We start from the raw sequence: 6,000 nt of genomic DNA, 5'->3' as shown, positions 1-6,000 counted from the left end.
TTAGTACAAGCGAAGACCAATGAATAACACATTTTTTCTGGCATAGTGTAATTCAGTTCTGGTCCTGTAAGGGTTTTACTGAGATAGTAAATTGCCCTTTCCTTCCCGTCATCACCATCCTGCGCCAATAAACAACTAACCACTTCATATGTATTAGCCAAATAAAGTTTGAGTGGCCGACCTTGTTTAGGAGGCATCAAGACTGGAGGGTGAACCAATGCCTGCTTGATAGCATCTAAAGCCGTCTGTTGGTCGGGACCCCATTCAAAGGCAATTTTTCCAGCTTTCAACAATTTAGTAATGGGTCTGACCTTGCCAGCAGCATTAGAAATGAAACGCCTCAAATAATTCACCTTACCCAACAGACTTTGGATTTCTTTAACCGTCTTGGGTGGCCGACTATCAAGAATGGCTTTAGCCTTATTGGCATCAATTTCAATTCCTCTCTCATGAACTAAGAATCCTAGAAAGCTCCCGGCTGATATTCCAAAAGCACATTTGGTTGGATTCATCTTCAACTTGTACTTCTTCATTCTTTCAAATGCCTCTTCAAGATCTCTCAAATGTTCGTCAAAACTGGCAGATTTAACTATAACATCATCAATATACACTTCCATAGATCTGCCAATTAAATCATGAAAGATTGAATTCATGGCTCTTTGGTAAGTTGCCCCTGCATTCTTTAACCCGAATGGCATGACTGTCCATTCATAAATACCCAAAGCCCCTGGGCATCTGAATGCTGTCTTAGGAACGTCTTCTTCTGCCAAGAATATTTGGTTATAACCTGCATAACCATCCATCAGACTAAGGATTTTATGCCCTGCTGCTGCATCTATCAGCATGTCGGCCATAGGCATCACATATTCGTCCTTAGGGGTAGCTAGATTCAAATCCCTGAAGTCGATGCATATTCTTATCTTACCATTTTTCTTGACCACTGGCACAATATTAGCCAGCCACTCCGCATAACGGCAAGGTTGAATGAAACCCACTTTGAGAAGTTTTTGGATTTCTTCCTTGATTTGAGGCATCAGATCTGGACTCATTCGCCTTGGAGGTTGTTTGTAAGGTTTACAACCTTCTTTGATGGGCAATCGATGCTCTATTAGACTTCTTGTCAAGCCAGGCATCTCTGAATAATCCCATGCTAAACAATCAATGTTGTTTCTAATAACTTCGAGCATCATTGTTTGTTGCTCTTTAGACAAATAACCACTTAACCTGATCACTTTTGGAACCAATTCGGTTCCTAAATTAAACTCCAATAATGGGTCTTGTGATGAAGCTGTTGGTTCTGTTTTTTCTAATAAGTCGGGCCAACGAAATTGTTCATCTTCTTGGAGGTGAACATCCAGAATCTCTTTACTATTTTCTGCTTTATGTAATAACTGCTTTAAATAGAACTTATTAATAAGAGAACTACATACTTCTAAGCTTGTATCTTCCATTACAAACAAATTATACGGGAATGGGTGTGGCTTTATCATGAGCCATACAATAAAGGTGTTCTTTTAATAGAACATCGAGTTCTGGCCAGTGACTTTATAACCCTTGTTTGGGTATTCCCTGGCCATATACAATTGAGACATCGGAGCCAAAGGACTGGCATAAAACACTGACTCTTCAACTTGTTCTGATACATCGAATGGGTTGTCATTCGCTTCCATTTTGAAGACCTGATCTCCTTCCCAGAACATTAATTGTTGGTGCAAGGTTGATGGCACACATCGAGAGGCATGAATCCAGTCTCTTCCCAGCAAGAGAGAATATGTAGTATCTGCGTCCACAATAAAGAAAACAGTGGAAATCTTCTTTGGTCCGACTTCAATGGTGGCAACCATCATCCCTTCAGGCTTAGTCGGCTGCCCTGTAAAACTTGTCATTTCGAATTCCACAGGAGACAGATCATGAATTCCTTTCCCTAGCTTCTTGAGAGTCTTCAATGGCATAACGTTAAAGACTGCTCCATTATCCACGAAAACCTTTGTAATTGGTTTCCCACAAATGTGAGCATTAACATACAGAGGTTTCAAATGGGAGATCGCACGCTCTGGAATAGGAGGAAACACAATCGAAGGTGGCTCCGGTTGAGGCTCAGAGTTTGAGGTCTTTGCCCCCTCTGTCTCCTCTAATTCACCATCTGCCAAGAAAGCCCATAAAGGTTCGTCCATAGTTTCATCTACCAGACTCGCCCACGTCGGTTCATCACTCATCTGATTAATCTCTGTCATTCGACAAGGGATTCGTGGTCCCAGACGAGATTTAACAGATCTTGAACTTTCCTCTGTAGTTATAACTTCTTCCTTCGTCTTGTTCTGAGGTTGAAGCGTCAAAGATTCTATATAGAAGTCTTCCAGAGATGGATTGATGTTGATCCGTTCACAATGTTGGCATCTAAAACCTTTAATTATTTCATCTGCCATTCCTTTACCTTTCCCCAGTCCCGACGAACTTCTTTTGGTATGGTCGGAAGCGCCTAATCCGTCATTCGGTTGCTTTCCTGACCAGACCCGACTGGACCGACCAACTGGAGACTGAATGGTTACTCCCTGCTCGTTGGTCGTTTGTTCTGTAAAGATCCGAATGGACTGATCTCCTGCCAAGTGGTCGGCTGTTTTTTGTTCGTCGGTTAGTTGTTTTGCTGAAGGACCTCTTTTCCCATACTTTGCAGCATACCTGCGTTTGGCATTACGAATCTGTGTACGATTCATACCCGGGAAACGAGGGTCTATATCAACTGGCAAAGGCTTTTTATTTCGAGCCCAATTGTTCCCGACTGACCCTGTTTTTCTGGTCGGGTGGTCACGAACTAACGCCCTTTCTTTCACCTCCACATTGAAAGAACCGTCTGGATGGTCCCATTTTTCAGCGACTGGTTTCTCACAAACTTTGAGTCGTTCTTCCGGTCGGCTGCTGTTTGGCCGACTTCCTTTTTTTGTTTCGGGGCTTGGCTGGTTTCGTTCCCCTTTTTGTCCATCGTTGGCCGAACTTTTCCTTGTTTCCGAACTTGGTTGGATGTCAATCATTGCCGTTGTTACATTCGGAAACGGTTGCTGGTCTACACCTAGAGTGATGTATTTGAGCCGACCTGTCTTGATGGCCTTTTGAATTTCCTTCCTAAAATGAGTACACTGACTTGTAGTGTGTGTGAAAGAATTATGCCACTTACAATATGGTCTCCCTTTGATTTCTTCTTTAGTGGCAAGTCTTTGGCCCTTTGGAATACGGATCTGCCCATCAGTCAGTAGGATATCAAAGATTTCATCAGCTTTCGAACTATCAAAGGTCGGTTGCTCCTTTCCTTCAGATCCTGGTACTGGCTTCAATTTAGGACATACATACGGTTTTCCAGAAAGGATTTCGGCTGCCATCTCTTCTGACTGATTAAAATCAAAGTCGCATGTTTCTGTTCCCATACTCGCCATATGTTGGCCTCTATTACGCCTATTATGCTGATCTTCCTCTCTGAACAAAGACTCTAGACGTCCTGCCTTGGATGCAAGACTTGCCAAATCCTCAACATCCAGGGCAGTGAGTGCCTTTCTCAAACGATTATGCATATTCCGGACCACTAAATTGGTCATCTCTTTCTCACTGATTACCGTAGGACATCGTCCCTTCATCAATCGCACCCTTTCTATAAACTGTGAAGCAGTTTCTTCTGGATACTGTCTCAATTCAAGTAAATCAGTTAAAGAAACAACTGGTAAAGGATTAAAGAATCTAGCGTGAAATGCCATCTCCAGTCCTTCCCATGTCTGAATTTGTCCTGGAGGTAAACTTACAAACCACGAAAACGCCGTTCTAGTAAGAGATAAACCAAACAGCTGTAACTTATAAAAAGGGTTATTGCCAACTTCTCCTAATTGTGCTGTGAACCGACCAACATGTTCTATGGTGGAAGATCCGTCCTCCCCTGAGAATGCATGAAAGTCGGGTGGTCGAAAATTCCTTGGGAGAGGGTGTTCATTAATGATCCTTTCTGGGAAAGGTCTCTGATATGCAGGGCGGTTAGCCATCTGAGGAGTTAATCCATACTGATCCCTTAATATATGTGCAATCTCGTCAGGATCTACATGAAAGCGTTGATGATCAGGAACATGGAACGGATCCTGCACAGGAATATGAATAGGATCATGTATATATCCTTCAGGCCTGTCCTCCCTTGTATTGCTCGGCTGCGGATTGGTAACCCTTGGTCCCAGTGGAACATTGTTGGGAAAAGTCAAAGGAGATTTTCCCCTATCCATTCGGTTGGGATTTGTGGCACTTGGGAATGTACTATCCACGAATGATGGCCCTGCGAAATTTGCCTGTGGTCTGGACGGTGACACTCCTGGTGGCGTTTGAGTGGGTTGAAGACTAACCCTTGACAGTGCTTGATCTATCATGTTCTGCAACTGACTCTGTTGCTCACGCAACATGTTCGTTTGTTGCTCACGCAACATATTCTGCATAACCAAGGTATGCTGGTTGTTCATTTGTTGAACATAAGACCACCAATCAGTTGGTGGTTGTGGGATTTCCCCGGCATTTGGCACAATGGGTGGTGGAACGGATTCTCCCACCGGTGTCGAAGATGCTTGCGGTTGTGAACCTGCCATAACCCTTCCGATGATTCGGCCGGATCTAAGACGTATGAAATTATCGCCGGAATTGGAATGAGCAATTTTGTCTTGCTCCCACTGTGGTCGCCAATTTGTTGATGTATTTTTTCAACAAAAATAAAGTAAAATTCAAAGATATAGAAAATATCCTTAAACTTGATTAATTAGTGCCTGAGATTAGGAATCTCTAAACACTGTAACGTACAGAAAATAAATTGGAAAATAAAAGACTGAAATTTAAAGTGGTGATCCCCAAATCTGACTTTGCTTTGTTGAAGTTGATTGAAGATATCTTGCCAAATGATGATTCAAACCTTAAATATTCCCTGGGAAACCGTACTGAAAACCGTCACCCGAACGGTTACAACGTCTCCTTCTCAACCGTCTTCCAACCTTTCTCATGCTGACACGTGTCCCCAGCAGACCAAAATTCCCTATATTTCACTCCTTGAGCCGACCACAAACCTTCCGCTCTTTTGGCCCGACTTCGTCCTTCGTCCGACCTACTTCTTCGCCCGACCCCACTTGGGCCGACCTCCATATCAACCGCCCCCTGTCTTTGATCAAAGGCCTCCGCGTTTGTCCGACTCCGCCTTCTATCCAACCTACAGTTTACCCGACCTGCGGATATCCCATCTCGACGACTTTCCGTCTCGAGGACCTCCCAACCTGAAGACCTTCCGACTTGAGGTCTTTCCGTCTTGCGGACCTCCCGACCTGAAGACCTTCCGACTTGAGGTCTTTCCATCTTGCGGACCTCCCGACCTGAAGACCTTCCGACTTGAGGTCTTTCCGTCTTGCGGACCTCCCGACCTGAAGACCTTCCGACTTGAGGTCTTTCCGTCTTGCGGACCTCCCGACCTGAAGACCTTCCGACTTGAGGTCTTTCCATCTTGAGGGCCTCCCGACCTGAAGACCTTCCGACCTGAGGTCTTTCCGTCCTGAGGACCTACCGACCTGAGGTCCTTCCGTCCTGAGGACCTGCCGACCTGAGAACCTTCCGTCCTGAGGACCTACCGACCTAAGAACCTTCCGTCCTGAGGTCTTTCCGTCCTGTATTTTCCTTAGAAATAAATAAATAAATTTATTTTCCTTGATTTCCTCACGGTGTCCTTCAGCCAGTTCAATCAACCCTATTGCCAGGCCCATTCTTCTTTTTACCTTGGGCTTTTAACCTAATTCTAAATTTCGTACGTAACACTATCAATTGCTGAAAACTCTTGAGTGTTGTAAACTGTACACATACAACAAAATTTGTGTCATTAAATTGTTGATACTTTTCTTTTTTTTTTTAATGTATTTATTTATTTATTTTTAATATATTTACAACAGTACCATTAAATAAATTTAATTTTAAAAGAGACTTAAATTGATCAAAATATGTTGAGAG

The 6,000-nt window shown here is 43.5% G+C and overlaps 1 long non-coding RNA gene across 1 annotated transcript; it reads right to left on the bottom strand.

Annotated features, from left to right (window-relative positions):
• Positions 1-4,867: 4,867 nt before the first annotated feature.
• LOC127242108 (uncharacterized) lies at positions 4,868-5,848 on the bottom strand. The gene is made up of 3 exons (XR_007836694.1): positions 5,632-5,848; positions 5,528-5,567; positions 4,868-5,463 (listed from the first exon to the last, which is right to left on the bottom strand). It is a non-coding gene; the product is annotated as an uncharacterized LOC127242108 (long non-coding RNA).
• Positions 5,849-6,000: the final 152 nt, after the last annotated feature.

Source organism: Andrographis paniculata, unplaced genomic scaffold (assembly GCF_009805555.1).
Source record: "Andrographis paniculata isolate CXL003 unplaced genomic scaffold, ASM980555v1 Contig86END, whole genome shotgun sequence".
Lineage (NCBI taxonomy): Eukaryota > Viridiplantae > Streptophyta > Magnoliopsida > Lamiales > Acanthaceae > Andrographis > Andrographis paniculata.
This window is presented reverse-complemented; position numbering and strand designations above follow the sequence as displayed.